This window comes from Macaca fascicularis, chromosome 6, assembly GCF_037993035.2.
Source record: "Macaca fascicularis isolate 582-1 chromosome 6, T2T-MFA8v1.1".
NCBI classification, from domain to species: domain Eukaryota; kingdom Metazoa; phylum Chordata; class Mammalia; order Primates; family Cercopithecidae; genus Macaca; species Macaca fascicularis.
In genome coordinates this window covers 83,781,069-83,797,335 of record NC_088380.1, presented here as the reverse complement: position 1 = coordinate 83,797,335, position 16,267 = coordinate 83,781,069, and the positions used below count along the sequence as shown (strand labels likewise).

Below are 16,267 nucleotides of genomic sequence, written 5' to 3'. Positions count from 1 at the left end.
CCCATCTTAACCCCTTAGTTTTCTTTGATTATAGGATTTAAATCTTCCTTATTACCTTCAAGTTCTTCTTATTTTTTTTTTTTTTTTACATTCCACGATGTCTCTTTCAAATGGTGGGCAAAGGTACAGCCCCTGCGGTGTTGATAATGGGGAGGCCCCAACACAGAAGGCTACTTTCCCTCCAGCTGCCTCTGCGGGCTCCCCCCATTCTCCTAACATAGAGACCAACCCAGTTCAGGGGGCTTGACCAAGTTCCTCTCCCCAGCTGGCTGGAGAGACCCTCAGGTTATTCCCCCACCCTGCCCCCAGGCAGTAAGTCTCATTTACAGATGGAACCTCAGGAAAAATAAGCCCAGGGGCACCCTTTCTGCCTCTTCTGTGAGGATCTATGGGGCATGGGATTGTGTCTGACTCAACTTCCCCAATCTTCTCTGCTCTACCAGGGTTGAATAAAATGCTTGGGTCAACTCTGAGAGCCCTACTGGACTGATAAGATGCTGACCCTTGGAAAGTTCCCTCCAAATCTCCTTTGAGACCCTTTGAAAGGAAAGCCCCAGGGAAGGCTGCTGTCTCTCTGAGGGGATCTACCCCACGACTGCAAATCCAACACTCTGCTCTCCTGCCCTATTTCAAGAAAGAGTCTCTTCCTTAGACCCTGAGACTTACAGACTTGCCATTCAAACTGCCCTTCTCTCTTGCCTAAATCCACTGTCCTGGCAGTGACCCTTGGGAATTCTCCATGGACTCTTTTACCAGTGAACCCTACCCTAGTGCATTACCTGGTTGGGAAATCCTATAAGCCCTCTTAATTCTAGACACTGTTTAAACAGAAACTGCCAGAGCTTGAAGGAGCTTAGCCCATCTGTGAGCCATCTAACCCAGAATAGTCCAACCAAATTCTATTCTAAAACACTCGAGCTGAAGCCCCCAAGAGGATCTCTACCCCAGTGGAGAAGCAGGTAAAGAATAAGTTGTGATATGGGCATATTAAGCTCTTGGAATTTTCTGCCTAACCTGAGTAGAAGTCATCCTGCTGAGAGATGTCCTCAGGATCCATTTTGTTTTGGTACATTATTCTCTGGAGAGCCAGGAGTTGAAAAGATATTTTTCTCTATTAAACACCCAGGTTTGCTTTTGCCACAGTCCAGGCTGCTTTTGCCCATGGTTCTGAGGAGCGAGCTCATGGTGCTCCTCCCCAGCAGAGTCCTCTGCCTATACCCAAGGACTGAGCAGATGGGTCGGAATGGGAACGGGATCCATGGAACCGGTGCCATAAGCAGCTCTCAACAGAAATGAGATCTTGTCTTTCCTCCAGCACTTAGTGCCGTCCTTTCCAGGGTAGCTGCTGCTTAAGATGTGCTATGTGGCACCATCCAACCCAGGCCTGCACCTCCCCTTGCTGCCTCTGGAGGGCTTGTTGGAGGCAAAGACACAGCCCAGCACCCACATCAGTGATGCTCCTTGGCCTCCAGAGGAAGCAGATCCTTCCAATCCTGAACAGTGTGGTAGAGAGAGAGAGAAGGGGGTGCGGGGAGGAACGAAACCAGCATGCTCCAGGCATCCAGACAAATGCTGTGCCTGCTGCTGCCTGGGCAGTGCTCGCTCCATGGTGCCTCCTTGCAATGGGGAAGCCATGGGTGTAGACAGAGGGGAGGCTGTCTGTGGGCGCTTCTTTGCCTGCTTTGGCTGTGGGATTGTCTCTCACCTAGGCAAAACCACTCTCCACATCAGCCAGCCTAACCTAGCAGCGCACTGTACAGTACTGTGTTGGATCTGGTGGCAAAGCTTGGTGGCAACAGTGAGCATGCGTGTGCTTGACCCTGTCCTCTGTGCTTGTTCATTTTCTTCCAGGACGCTCTGGACCGGACTTGAAAGAGGGAGGGTTGACAAGGAGTGACAGGATAAACAATAAGATGGACAATCTTTGAATCTGTAAAAAGACTAGCCACCTTATAACAGAGCCCTCTCACATTCAGAGATGGCAACTGTGCTGAGAGACAATTCTCAGCACAATTGCCTAAGAGGATTCTCAGGCAATACCGATTAGAAGTTAAGCTGGATAACTGCTTCGAGGGACAATATGGACATAGGAAGCCAAGAGATTTTAAAAGGTTAATATCCTGAAGTGGAGGACCTGTTATTGAGGGGAAGAAATCATATTTGGAGCAATGATTTAGACACAAGGAAATTTATCTACAATACTAAAACAAAGCAAAACAACAACTTAAATGCCAAGGAGTAGAGATGAGTTGAGTGTATTCTAGAACATTCAGATGATGAGACATTTTGTGGTTATCATACATCAAGTCTTCACTACTTATTGGCACAGGAAGATGCGCTAGTATAATAGCTATCTTTTAAGAAAAAATTAAATTTACCATATTTCTTTATTTCTAAGATACTAACAACTCAAAGAGGCACTGGATGCTTAAGAAAAGTCTTTTAAGAAGAAATAATAGAACATTAAACATTCATCAATTGTAAAACCCATCCTGACTTAAGAAACATGATAAAGTAAGAGACATGTGCCTTAGAATAGAAAAAATATAGTATATCTTACAATTTTTTTTTCTTTTACTTTTTTTATTTCCCAAATCTTTTACCAGTAAACGTGATTGGGTTGGGGAAAATGCCTGGATTCAAGTCTGATGTTTCCTTCCTTGGGAAGGTAACCCTGAGGTTTTTCTAGGCCCCCGACTCACTCTGCCCTGGGAGGCTGAAGGAGTTACTAGCTTGGTGGTATAGGAGAGACACGGATTGCCCAAATCCCGCCACTCCCCTTCCTCTAGGGAGTCAACCTACCATCCAAGAGCAAGTCTTCTGGATTGTCCTAGCTCATGGTAGGATTAGAGGGTAGAGCCCTGCCTGTGGGAGAAGGGGAGGATTGGAGGGGCTGTTGTTTGGGGGAGTTAAATTCCATTCTGGAGTTCAATATTAAAAAGCCCCCTTGCCTGCAGATACAAACCTCATTCTGCAATATCAGCTTTATTAGGGAACTGGTCATATTTACTTTGCCAAATGCCTCCATTTTGGTCTATTTCTCAGTACAAAACCCAGGCATAGAAGAAGATGCTATTTATTGAACTCCCTCAAAACTTCCAACAAATAGGTTGAATTTTATACTTAGAAGTTGCACAAAGAAGCAATCTGGTAAAGCATAGTCAAACCCCTTGGGGAATGATGCTCCCAGCACAGTGAACTCTGCACGGGCCCTGGGGATGGGAGAGGGGCTGGGACATTCAGGACCAGTCTCTTTGGAGACCAGAGAACAAGCAGTAGCCCCTAGGCAGGGCTGTCCCCTCTCTCCTCTCTGTACTCCAGCATCTCAGTTACAAGATGCCGCTGCTTTTTTCTTCTCCCTGCAGTATCTGTTGGTTGCTAAGCAGATCCCTTGGGTAACTATGTGGGCATAAAACCTTTGCAGAACTGCCAGGAATCTGCTTCACCCAATTGTCAAAGTGAAAAATGAAATCATTCCTCTCACCTGTCACTACTTTGCACAAAGCTTCCATTATTGAATGGTGATGGCCCAGAATGTTCTTCTCACCTACTTGTGGGAATATAAATGAGTTTTGCATATTTTACCCCCGAGAGAGTAGGAGGGGAAGAAGTGGGTGTTGGGGCCTCTCAAGCTCATACTCCTGTGAGTCAATGATTGGGGAGAAGTGGGCGGAACAAACCAGCAGTGCCCTCTGTCCTTGGCAAAATGGTGCCTCACACAGGTAAAGACAGACCTGCTTTAGCATAAGCTTTCCTTAGGCTCAGAAGTGTCTGTGAACCCCTCTGATGCCAGCCTACTGAAGCAGAATCTTTGAGAGTGAAGCCAAGGAATTCTGCATTTTAAAGAAATTTCTTGGATGAGTCTTATACACTGGATAAGTCTTAATGCAAACTATATGCATTAAAGTTTGAAAACCACTGATTTCTCTAACATAAATTTGTATATAAATAAGTGCAATAAAATATTATAGGTGTTATGATAAGTGTGCAAGAAGGAGTGAGACATCATCATAGGGATGATCAGTTTTAACTGGTAGTATGAGGAAAGTCTTTTTTTTTTTTTTAAATTAAATATAGAGATGGGGTTTCCCTTGGTTGACCAGATTGGTCTTGAACTCCTGATCTCAAGTGATCTTCCCATTTTGGCCACCCAAATTGCTGGGAGCCACTAGGCTCGGACTGCTTTGAACCTTGAGCTTTGAGGTGATGTTCTCTAAGTAGAGAAGGAAGGGGAGAAGGACATTCAAGGCAGAAGAGAACTGCTAGCAAAGACACAGAGATGAAGCTGGCCTGATGAGCTAAGGTAAGAAGGAATCATTAGAGGTTGAATGTCTGTGTTAGTAGGGGAACTACTAGAGAGAAGGGCAGAGAAGAGGACAGGGATGCTAAGGAGTTTCGAATCTATGGTGTGGTCAGTAAGTTGCTACCAAGAGTTTCAGCAAGAGAGTGATATGATTAGATTGTATTTTAGAGAGGTCACTCTGAGGCCTAGTGCAGAAGATGGATTGGAAGAGGGCAAGACAAGAGGCAGGAAGACAAGTTGAAGGCTCTCATAGCAGTCCAAGCTAGGCCCAGGCTAGAGATGAGGGTGGCAGGGGTGAAGGCCCTTGTCTTCCTTGGCCCTGATCCATTCTGCCTCTGGTACGTAGCGTTCAACTTGCATGTCACAACACTGTTCAACTAGCATATCTATTTTTTTAAAAATTAAAATGTATGGAACTTTTGATTAAGCACCAGACATGATGATCTTTCTTTCTTTTCTTTCTTTCTTCTCTTCCTTCCTTCCCTTTCTTTCTTCTTTCCTTTCCTTCCTTCCTTCCTTCTCTTTCTCTCTTTCCTTCCTTCCCTTTCTCTCTTTCCTTCCTTCCTCTCTCTCGCTTCCTTCCTTCTTCCTCTCTCTCCCTTCTTTCTTTCTTCTTTCTTCCTTCCTTCTTTCTCTCTCTCTCTTCTTTCTTTCTTCCTTTATTCTTTCCTTCCCTTCTCCTTCTTTCCTTCCTTCTTTCCTTCTTCCTTTCCTTTCCTTTCCTGTCCTGTCCTGTCCTGTCCTGTCACTCCATTGCCCAGGCTGGAGTGCAATAGTGTGATTGCAGCTCACTGCAGCCTTGAACTCCTGGTCTCAAGCAATCTTCCCACCTTGGCCTCCCAAAGTGCTACAATTACAGGTGTGAACCACCATTCAGGGCCATTATTTCTTTCAAAAGACTTTAAAACAACATTTAAAACTAGTCTACCAAAGTATAATGTTTGTATTTGAACTAACAAAAAGATAATGCCCCCAATCTTCAAAGAAATTGTATAGTCCTAGAAGATATGCTTTTTAAAAATCTTGTGGTTTTATGTAACACTTAGCACCATCGGATCTCTGTTTCCTAAGGAAAGGTTATGCTAACTCTCTGGCCGGGCCCGGTGGCTCACACTTGTAATCCCAGCACTTTGGCAGGCTGAGACAGGTGGATCACTTGAGGTCAGGAGTTTGAGACCAGCCTGGCCAACATGGGGAAACCCCGTCTCCACCAAATACAAAAAAATTAGCTGGGCGTGGTGATGCACGCCTGTAATCCCAGTTACTCGGGAGGCTGAGGCAGGAGAATTGCTTGAACCCAGGAGGCAGAGGTTGCAGTGAGCTGAGATCACGCCACTGCACTCCAACCTGGGCAACAGAGCGAGGCTCCATCTCAAACAAAACAAAACAAACAAACAAAAAAACAATTTCATGAAACAAGCTGTGGCCTAGGGCAAGATAATGAAACTGGTGCTTCTCAAACAGAGATCTGATGGTGCTAAGTGTTACATAAAACCACGAGATTTAAAAAAGCGTATGTTTTAGTACTGTACAATTTCTTTGAAGATTGGGGGCATTATCTTTTTGTTAGTTCAAATACAAACATATTATACTTTGGTAGCCTATTTTGGACCCATGGCTCATTTTTCTCAGCTCTTGGCCATCTATAAAACACAGGGGTGGGCTCTGCAATCTCTAAGGTCTTTTCATTCCCCAATCCGCAATGACTTTTTTTCCTAACTAGCTAATATCCTCATTGTTTCTCTGTAGATTTGAGAGAGAGGTCATGTTTTCTATTTCTGTAAGGTCACCCTCCTTAATGCATATTCCTGTTGTTGGCAGCTTTTTGCCCAGTTCTCAGACCCTTTTAGCCCAAGGTGGGGCCTCTCGGCCTCTGCCCCTGCCGCTCTTGCTCAGCCAGCAGATTGCCCTGCCCTCCCTCCATCTGTCTTCTCTAGGCTTTATCACCTTCCTCGTCCCCAGTTTTAAAAGGGGGGAGACTGGGGGAGGTAATAAAGACAGAGTAGCCCTTTAGTTCTGAGAAGGGAGACTTCCACCCTCCATTTGACTTTTCCTTCAATTACTGCTGGTTTGACATTTTTTCCCTTCATTCTGAGAAGTCCCTCATGAACTCTCTCACTTGGAGTTTGAATTATTTTGCATTCAATGACTTTTCAGCTTTTGATTTAACATTTAACAACTTTGCCTGTCAGCCTCCCTTCTTTTTCCTCCAAAATGCTATAAGATAGTTTTCTCCACTTAAAGTCATATCATCACTTAAAGTGGAATTTTGCTGAAACTTGAACAGAAATTTGACTGGTTTCATCAAGCAACGGAGGCAGGAGTATAAGCCTAATGTTGCATGTTGCTAAGTGAGTTCATGACTTGAACTTTTCCAACCCATTGAGCTAGTCACACACACACACACACACACACACACACACACACCACTCTTAAAGACTGTAATTTTAGGAGTTGTGGTTAGGAATTGGAAAGTTTTGTCATGAATAGAACACAAGTTTAAGACAGCAAACAAAGGATAGAGACAAGTAAATGTATCGCTCAATGGAGAAGATGTCCCAGCAGGGTCTTGGGATCACTGCAAGACAACTCTTATTTAAAAATCTGAAAGGGAGTAACCAGGGAAATCTCTGGTTCTGAAAATAAGGAAATCTCCTGTTTTCAGGTGTCTTTTCAGGTAATTAAATGCTAATTTGATCCGGGCAAACCACAGAATGCTCTCTCAAAGACAGGTGAATGGGCAAGCTCCTTGAAAAAAATCAGCGTGAAAAGGGTATGTGAAAATTCTTAGGGAGAAAGAATTTAAATAATAATAATAATATCTGAGTTTTCTATTATGTCCTAAGAAGTGTACAATATCATTATAATCCACATCATTAATCATCAGGGAACTGCAAATTAAAACCACAATGAGATACTTCAATGCATCCACTAGAATAGCTAATATGGAACCTAGGAATCATTATAAGTTTATTGAAGAAGTTAACCTGGGGTAATTGCTGGGACCAAGACTAGAGTGAATGGCTTTATATATTTTGGAAAGATGTTGAAAAGCAAACTGCACTTGCATCAATGACAATGACAATAGTTAGAGGAAGAGAAGCTACTCTTTCTGTGCTCGCTCATGTGCCAAGCACTGTGCCTTACATCCATACATGCGCGCGCACACACACACACACACACACACATTACACACCCAAAGAAAACACATCTGGAATAGAAGCAATGGAATAAAGAACCACTAAAATAATTATCAAGATTCTGGATAGGGAAAATGTAGAAAAAAATCAAGACTTCTCGGTCTATAGAGACAAAGGCTAGATAGGGTTTTTATTAAAGTTTGCAAAATTCTAAAAAATTTGAGGCCGGGACAGTGTTTCATGCCTGTAATCTCAGCACTTTTGGAGGCTGAGGCAGGAGGACCGCTTGAAGCCAGGAGCTTGAGACTAGCCTGGCCAACATAGTGAGACCCCATCTCTACAAATAAAATAAATTAACTAGCTATGGTGGCTCGTGCCTGTAGACCCAGCTACTCAGGGGGCTGAGGTGGGAGGATTGCTTGAGCCCAGAAGGTCAAGGCTGGAGTCAACTATGTCATGCCACTGTATTCCATCCTGGGGGACAGAGTGAGATCCCATCTCTCAAAAAAAAAAAAAAAAAAGAAAAGAAAGAAAGAAAGAAAGTTTGGTAGGCTTCATATAAAAAATAATTAGAGGAACTGATTTCAAACATTATAAAGTAATTAAGTTAAATAAACTATATATATATAAAGTTTAAAAGTAATTTAAGTCATGTGGTCCTGGCACAAAGATAGACATAGAGATTAATAGAACAGAATGGGGAATCCATAAATATATGGCCAATTGACTTTCAACAAAGATGCCAAGACATTTTCAATGGAAAAGGATAATCCTTTCAATGAATGATGCTGGAACAACTGGGTAGTTATATGTTAAAAAAGGAACCTCAACGTTTATCTCACACTATATACAAAAATTAACTCAGAATGGATCATAGACTCAAACATAAGAACTAAAATTATACAATTTCTAGAAGAAAACACAAGAGAATGTCTTAGTAACTTTGGATTATTAAATGGGATATAAGTAGGAACTATTAAAGAAAAAAATCAATAAACTGGATTTCAACAGAATGAAAAACTTTTGCTCTTTAAAAGATACTGTTATGGCTGGGCACAGTGGCTCATGCCTGTAATCCCAGCACTTTCGGGGGCCGAGGCAGGTGGATTGCTCAAGCCCAAGAGTTCAAGACCAGCCTGAGCAACATGATAAAACCCTGTCTCTACAAAAATTAGCTGAGTGTGGTGGTGCGCACCTGTAGTCCCAGCTACTTGGGAGGCTGACACAGGAGGATCACTTGAACCCGGGAGGTGGAGGCTGCAGTGGGCCGAGATCACGCCACTGCACTCCAGCCTAGACAACAGAGTGAGACCCTGTCTCAAAAAAAAAAAGTGTTGGGGGATACTGTTATGAAAATGAAAAAGACAAGCAACAGGTTGGGAAAATAATATGTGAAAAACATATCTTGGACAGAGGACTTTTATCTAGAATATATAAAAGAAACTCTTATAGCTTAATAACAGTCAAATAATCCAGTTTAAAAATGAACACTTCACCAAAAAAAAAAAAGCAAACGGCGCATGAAAAGATTATCAACATCATTAATCATCAGGGAAAAGCAAATTTAAACTGTACGTCTATACATCCACTAGAATTTCTAAAATACAAAGACTACTGACCAAGTCAAATGTTGGCGGGAATATGGAAAAACTGGAGCTCTCATGCACCGCTACTGGGAATCTTAAATAGTTTAACCACTTTGGAAAATTTGGCAGTTCCTTTAAAACTTTAATCACACATCTGTCACATGATCCAGACATTCTACTCTTAGGTATTTAGCCAGGAGAAAGGAAATCATGTGTCTATGCGTAGATTTGTACATGAATGTTCATAGCAGCTTATCTGTAATAGCCCAAAACTAAAAGCAACCTACATGCTTATCAACAAGTGAATAAACAAATTGTGGCATAGCCACACAATGGAACACTACTCAGCAATGAACAGGTGTGAACTACTAGTACACACAATGCCAGGGATGGCATCTTCATGGAATGAAAGAAACTAGATCAAAAAAAAAAAAAAACTAATCTGTACTGATAGAGGGCAGATCAGTGTGGACAGGGTTGTGTAGGCAGTGAGGATTCATTATAAAGAGGCACAAGGAAACTTTTAGGGTGATGAATATGTTTACTATCTTAAAATGTAAAACTATTGTGGTGATAGTTTTACAGATATGTCAAAACTCATCAAACTGTATACTCATCAAATTGTAATATGTGCAGCTTACTATATGTTAATTATACCTCAATAACAAAATGCAAATAAACATGGGAACCTTCTGAAGCTCTAATAGGTGGTCCTCTGGACAAATGAATTACTATATACTACATAGTTGATAATAAACCAAGAGAATTATTTATATCCAGGTTAAAACTGTAAGCCCTTCAGGGATCTGAATTAGTGCATTTTTTGTTATTAAGCAGAACTTGAGACTGCTGCATCTTCTGTCTCCACCCACCATCCTCACTCATGCCAGGAAGGACAACGATGCCCCCATGACAGTGACTGCTGCTAAAGGCAGAATATTGAGCGAGATGGACAAAGGTCCTCACACAAGAGGCATTTATTGTGGTTTTGTGGATTTTTAGCTCATTGTGGCAGATAACTTTTGCGTAAGGTTCACACGCCAAAGACTTATTCTATGAGTTATAACCCAGAGATACTACAAATCAAAAAATAAGCCGCACTTGTCATGTTGAATTGCAGCCAACCTCCCAGCAATCTGCTGTGTACTCTCAAAAGGCCATCTCCCTAAATCTTGTTTTAGACATGAGAATCAGTGATGTTAATGAAATCACTCCTGTTTGTGGGGTCAGCATTTTCCAGTTCTACTCTAAGACTTAGTTAAGGCAGAAGCAGCACAAGAACAGAGCACTTGGAGGAAATGGGGAAACTCAAGATCCGGCTCTGGTTTTGAGACTGGCCAGTGGCTGGACCAACTTCAATCCCATGTTCTTTCAGGGATGCTTTCCCATCACCCATAAAATGGATGAGGTCTGTGAGTTCTTTAACCATCTGAACTCTTGAGGATGAAGATGTTGTATACATGTAGGCAGGACTTGATATAATTTACCTTCCAAACCAGAACACTTTTGAAAGCACTACTCATAATTAGACTGGGTAACAGGTGCATTAGTCTGTTTTCACACTGCTAGTAAAGACATACCTGAGACTGGGTAATTTACACAGGAAAGAGGTTTAATGGACTCACAGTTCCATGTAGCTGAGGAGGCCTCACAATCATGGCAGAGGGCGAAAGCCCTTCTTACATGGCGGCAGAGAGAATGAGAGCCAAGTGAAAGGAGAAACCCCTTATAAAACCATCACATCTTGTGAGACATATTCACTGCTATGAGAACAGTATGGGAGAAACTGCCCCCATGATTCAGTTATCTCCTGCTGGGTCCCTCCCACAACACGTGGGAGTTATGGGAGCTACAATTCAAGATGAGATCTGGGTGGGGACACAGCCAAACCATATTAACAAGTACATGCAAAGACTGTCATGGGCAAACTAGGAGAAATGGTCAGTCTGAGAATGACTAAAATGAGTGCCAGGGTTGGTGGGCTGGGGATGTGATTCTGCACCAGCAATGTGAGCTAGGGCATGGTTTTCAAATCCTAGCCCAAGACGAGAAGAAAATTCCATCAGCCCATGGCAAAAACAGAAAACTGAGCATGTGAAATGTCACATATTTTTTAAAAACATTATAAAATAGTTAATGCAAACAAAAGGAGATTTACAATTTATGTATAAGGTAGAAAGAATAAGACAACAGCTGAAGACCTCATAAACTCTTTCCTGAACCCATTCTCCTCTCTTCCCTTATAAAGAATGAAATAAGGCCAGGCATGGTGACTCACATTTGTAATCCTAACACTTTGAGAAGCTAAAGCGGGAGGATGGCTTGAAGCCAGAAGCTCAAGACCAGCCTCGGCAACATGGCAAGACCTTGTCTCTACAAAAACATTTAAAAATTAGGCCGGGCGTGGTGACTCACGCCTGTTAATCTCAGCACTTTGGGAGGCTGAGGTGGGTGGATCACGAGGTCAGGAGATTGAGAGCATCCTGGTTAATATGGTGAAACCCTGTCTCTACTGAAAAAACCAAACCAAACAAAACAAAACAAAAAACAAAAAATTAGCTGGGCCTCTAGTCCCCGCTACTCAGGAGGCTGAGGCAAGAGAACTGCTTGAACCTGGGAGCAGAGGTTGCAGTGAGCCGAGATTTCACCACTGCACTCCAGCCTGGGTGACAGAGAGAGACTCCATCTAAAAAAATAAATAAATAAGTAAATAAATAATTAGCCAGGTGTGGTGATGTGCACTTGTAGTCCCAGCTATTCAGGAGGTTGAGGCAGGAAGATCACTTGAGCCCAGGAGTTCAAGGCTGTAGTGAGCTGTAATCATGCCACTGCATTCCAGCCTGGATGACAAAGTGGAGACCCTGTCTCAAAAAAATAAAAACAAAAACCAGAATAATAGTTGAAGCCCCCAAATATTCTGATATGGTTTGGCTGTGTCCTCACTCAAATCTCACCTCATCTTGAATTAGCTCCTATAATCCCCACATGTGAAGGGAGAGACCCAGTGGGAGGTAACTGAATCATGGGGATGGGTTGTTCTGTGCTGTTCTCATGATAGTAAGTCTCACGAGATCTGATGGTTTTGTAACTGGCAATTCCCCTGCACATGCTCTCTTGCCTGCCACCGTGTAAGAAGTGCCTTTGCTCCTCCTTTGCCTCCTGCCACAATTGTGAGGCCTCCCTAGCCATGTGGAAGTGTGAGTCCATTAAACCTCTTTTTCTTTATAAATTACCCAGTCTAAGGTATTTCTTCACAGCAGTATGAAAATGGACTAATACAAACTCCTTCTGGAAGTATGTATTCCTCTCTTTCTTTCCCAGAGCTTACCATTATCCTGAATTTGTATTTATTGTTGCCTTGCTTTTCTTGATAGCTTTACAAAACATTGTTTAGTATTACATGCTTTTTTAACATTAGGTAAATGGAATCATTCAGTATGTATTCTTCTATAGCCTTTTTTTGCCTAAGATATTTATTTTTCAAAGGACAGCCACATTGATTGATTTTCAGCCTGTTGTTGCTCTGTTTCTTCCTTTTTGGTACTCTATAATATTCCACTGTACCACTATCCCATAATTTATGCATTGTTGTCCTATTGATGGACACTTAGGTTGTTTTCTGTGAATATTCTTATAGATGTCTCCTGGTAAATGTGCATTTGTTTTTCTAACAATGTATCCAGGAGTGGAATTGCTGGTTATAGAGTATGCACATTTTCAAATTACTAGGGATCATCAAATTACTCTCTAAATTTATATCATTTTATATTCCTCTCAGCAGTGTAAAACAGCTTCTCTTGCTCCATATTCTTGCAAATATTTGACATTGTCAGACTTTTCCATGTTTGTCAGATAGGTGAGTTTAAAATCGTATCTCATCTTAATTGAGTGATCAAAGTTAAAATCAATAATGGAACAAAATCAAAATTGTGTGCCACTTTATAGAATACATCAGGAAGAATACAGCTTTGCTTTTGCAATATTCCTATCAAAAAGGAAATACCTTGAATGGAATCATATGAAGACATAAGGGAAGTCCAAATACAAAATGAATCTATAAAATAACTTGTTTAAAAGGGTCAAGGTTATCAAAGTCAATTCTATTGGACCAAGGTAGGATTAAAAAAAAAAAAGATTATTGGCCAGTGCAGGGGCTCACGCCTGTAATCCCAGCACTTTGGGAGGCTGAGGCGGGCAGATCACCTGAGGTCAGGCATTCAAGACCAGCCTGTCCAACATGGCAAAACCCTGTCTCTACTAAAAATAGAAAAATTAGCCGGGTGTGGTGGCGGGCACCTGTAATCCCAGCTACTCTGGAGGCTGAGGCAGGAGAATCGCTTGAACCTGGGAGGCAGAGGTTGCAGTGAGTCGAGATTATGCCACTGCACTCCAGCCTGGGCAACAGAGCGAGACTCCATCTCAAAAAAATAAAATAAAATAATAAATAAATAAATAAAAGATTATCAAAGACAAGAAGAAACTTGGGAATTGTTCCAGATTGAGAAGACTAAAGAGACATAACTATATGCAATGTATGATTCAGAACTGTATTCTTTTGCTATAAATGACATTATTGGGATAATTAATGAAACTTGAATGGGAATCTGAGCATTATTAAATGATAGTAATATATTAATATTCATTTCATAATTTTGGTGGATGTATTGTGGTTACAAAGGAAAATAAATGTTCTTGCTTGGATTAAGTATAAATGAGAACTTTGCAGGATCTAATTTTTTTTCCATATAGATAAATGTCCTAGTACTATTTATTGAATAGGCGATCCTTTCCTACTGCCATCAATGCTACTTTCTATCATATTTCAAGTTTTCATATCAGGTCAATTTCTGGGCAGTTGATTCCACTCCATTGGTCTGCCTGTCTGTTCCTGAGCCAAAACATCATTTTCATTTTTCTTGAAGAACATTTTGGTGTAAGAAAAATTAAAAGACACTTACAATTCATTTGTATCATAATGGAGCCACCAGGTCTCAGAATTGCTTCCCCCACCCCAAGCCTTGGCTCCCGCCAGAAACTTTCTTGATTGTGATGTCCCCATTGCTTGGCTCCGGACTTCCTTCAGGACATTTGACACTTGGAAATAAAATACTAGAGAGTTCTTTTCTCAGCATCTTTGGAAATAAATATCTGGTTGCCCTCTGTTGAAATAGTGGTCAGCAATAAGAGAAGTATGTGGACAAGGCCTCTCCACACAGGAGCTGATATGCCCTGGGGCATGGATGAGGTGCTTGCTTTAGGGGCTCCCTAACAGCCTAAGGCAGTGCTTCTGAAACCACTCAAAGTGTGGTCTCCTGACCAGCTACATCTGCATCTCGGCATCAATTGGAACTTGTTAGAAATGCAACTTCTCAGCACACATCCCAGACCTACTGAATTCTGATAATTCTGATGCACGAAACGTCTAAGAACCTCCAGCCTAAGGGTCTTCAGCATAGAGATTATCTCTAAACCTCTGGTGACTACATGTGGTCTACTGTATTATTTTTCACAAACATTCCATGCTGCTTTCTCGGGGAGGATTATCTTTCCTCACTCTACTGACAACAGATTTGGCTACATGACTTACTTTGACCAATGGAATCTGAGCAGAAGAACCTTGTATCACTTCAAAGAGAAGTTTTAAGAACCAATAAGTGGTTCACTGAGCTCTCCACTGCCCACGTCCCATGCCCTGCCTCCTGCCATCACCTTGCAAGAGACAGTGATGTTCTGGATGGAGACTGCTCTATCAGCCTGGGTCCTAGAGTGAGGATGACATGGGACAGAGCCACAGCCAACCCACAATGGACATACAGCAAAAGTAAGAAAGCAGCCTTTGGTCTGTGAGCTATTGAGCTGTCCAGGGCTTTGTTGCTGAAGTATAACCTACCCTATCCTAACTAAAGAAATAGGAACTTTTTTCCCCAACATACTTTAAATAGAACCAATTAGCTCTTGTTGGCATCACTGAAATCAAAAGCAGTGGAACTGGAACTGAAGGATGGGGATGTCTCGTGTCATAAGAAGATGCTGGACCTGACTATGTCTTGGTCCCTCCCTGGGCAAGTGACTAAATATAACTCCATCTAGTCAGGCCACAGTCTAGACAAGTAATCATTATCCCACCCACCAATGCCATGTCCAGGATCTGAGCATCGTCTGTGAGATGTCTTACCAGAGGAGATGATAGAAGAGTGCAGGTCTGTGTCTGTGCTGCTTACTTCCAACAGGCCCTGGCTTATGAGCCTCAGTGTCAAGAACTCCAGGCAATTGACCGAGGGGGCTCAGACAGTGAGAAAGAACTTGGTATAGGGAGAGAGGAGAGGAGAGGAGAGTGGAGGGGAGGGAATAGGAGAGGAGAGGAGAGGGGAGGGGAGGGGAGGGGAGGGGAAGGGAGGGGAGGGGAAGGGAGGGGAGGGGAGGGGAGGGGAGGCTAGGGAAAGAAAGAAAAAGAAAGGAAGAAACAACAAAAGAAAGCTCAGACTCAGAATGCTGAGCAAGATTGAGAGCCAGGGGACCTCTCCCTGTCCCCATCCATACCTATCTTGGTTTATGAGGTTCTGCACACAAACTGAGATGGAGCTCAGAATAGGCTGAAGATGACTCCTGGATTTGGGGCAGTGTATCTGCTGGCTTCCTCAGGAATGCCCACTTGTGCTTTTTGCCTAAGTCCTCTGATCCAGTGATCTCCTCTGCACTTTCTATAATAACCAACCCAGGATTGCCTACAACAGCATAGGACGTCTTCCTGAAGGTCAATGCTATTAGCACTTCCTCCACAAAACCTTTCTTCATCCAACTGTCAGTTCTTTCCTCGGTCTGGAAAGCAATCGGCACTGTGCCAAACTGATTGAATTCTATATCCCATTGTCCACAGCAGAATCCTTGAGAGTCACAGCATTTATCATAATGGAGCAAGAACGTTCTACATGGTCTGTATTTTTTAACCTAGCATGGATTGACCAAAACCAACTTAACATACAATTGCAAATGAACACATGGCATTAGCTTCAAGCGTAGTTGCTAGGAGATGATCTCATTATAATTCCAAAATCCAAAAGCTCGTATTAACCTCTTTGATTCAATGTAAACGTTGTACCCTTAAGAGAGAGAATCATTCACTAAGACTCAGGCTTGTACTCAGTGTTTAGGGAATGAAGAAAAAGAACAATTGTATGACAGTTACTTTAAGAAAATGACAATAGCAAAAGAAAGGGAAAAAACCTAATCTATGAACT

The 16,267-nt window shown here is 42.2% G+C and overlaps 1 long non-coding RNA gene across 1 annotated transcript in view; it reads right to left on the bottom strand.

Moving 5' to 3' along the window:
* Positions 1-15,340, bottom strand: part of LOC135971316 (uncharacterized) — a 29,798-nt gene extending 14,458 nt beyond the window's left edge. The window contains exon 1 of the long non-coding RNA XR_010587418.2: positions 15,205-15,340. This is a non-coding gene — a long non-coding RNA (uncharacterized lncRNA). The remainder of the gene's footprint in view (positions 1-15,204) is intronic.
* Between the last annotated feature and the right edge of the window lie 927 nt (positions 15,341-16,267).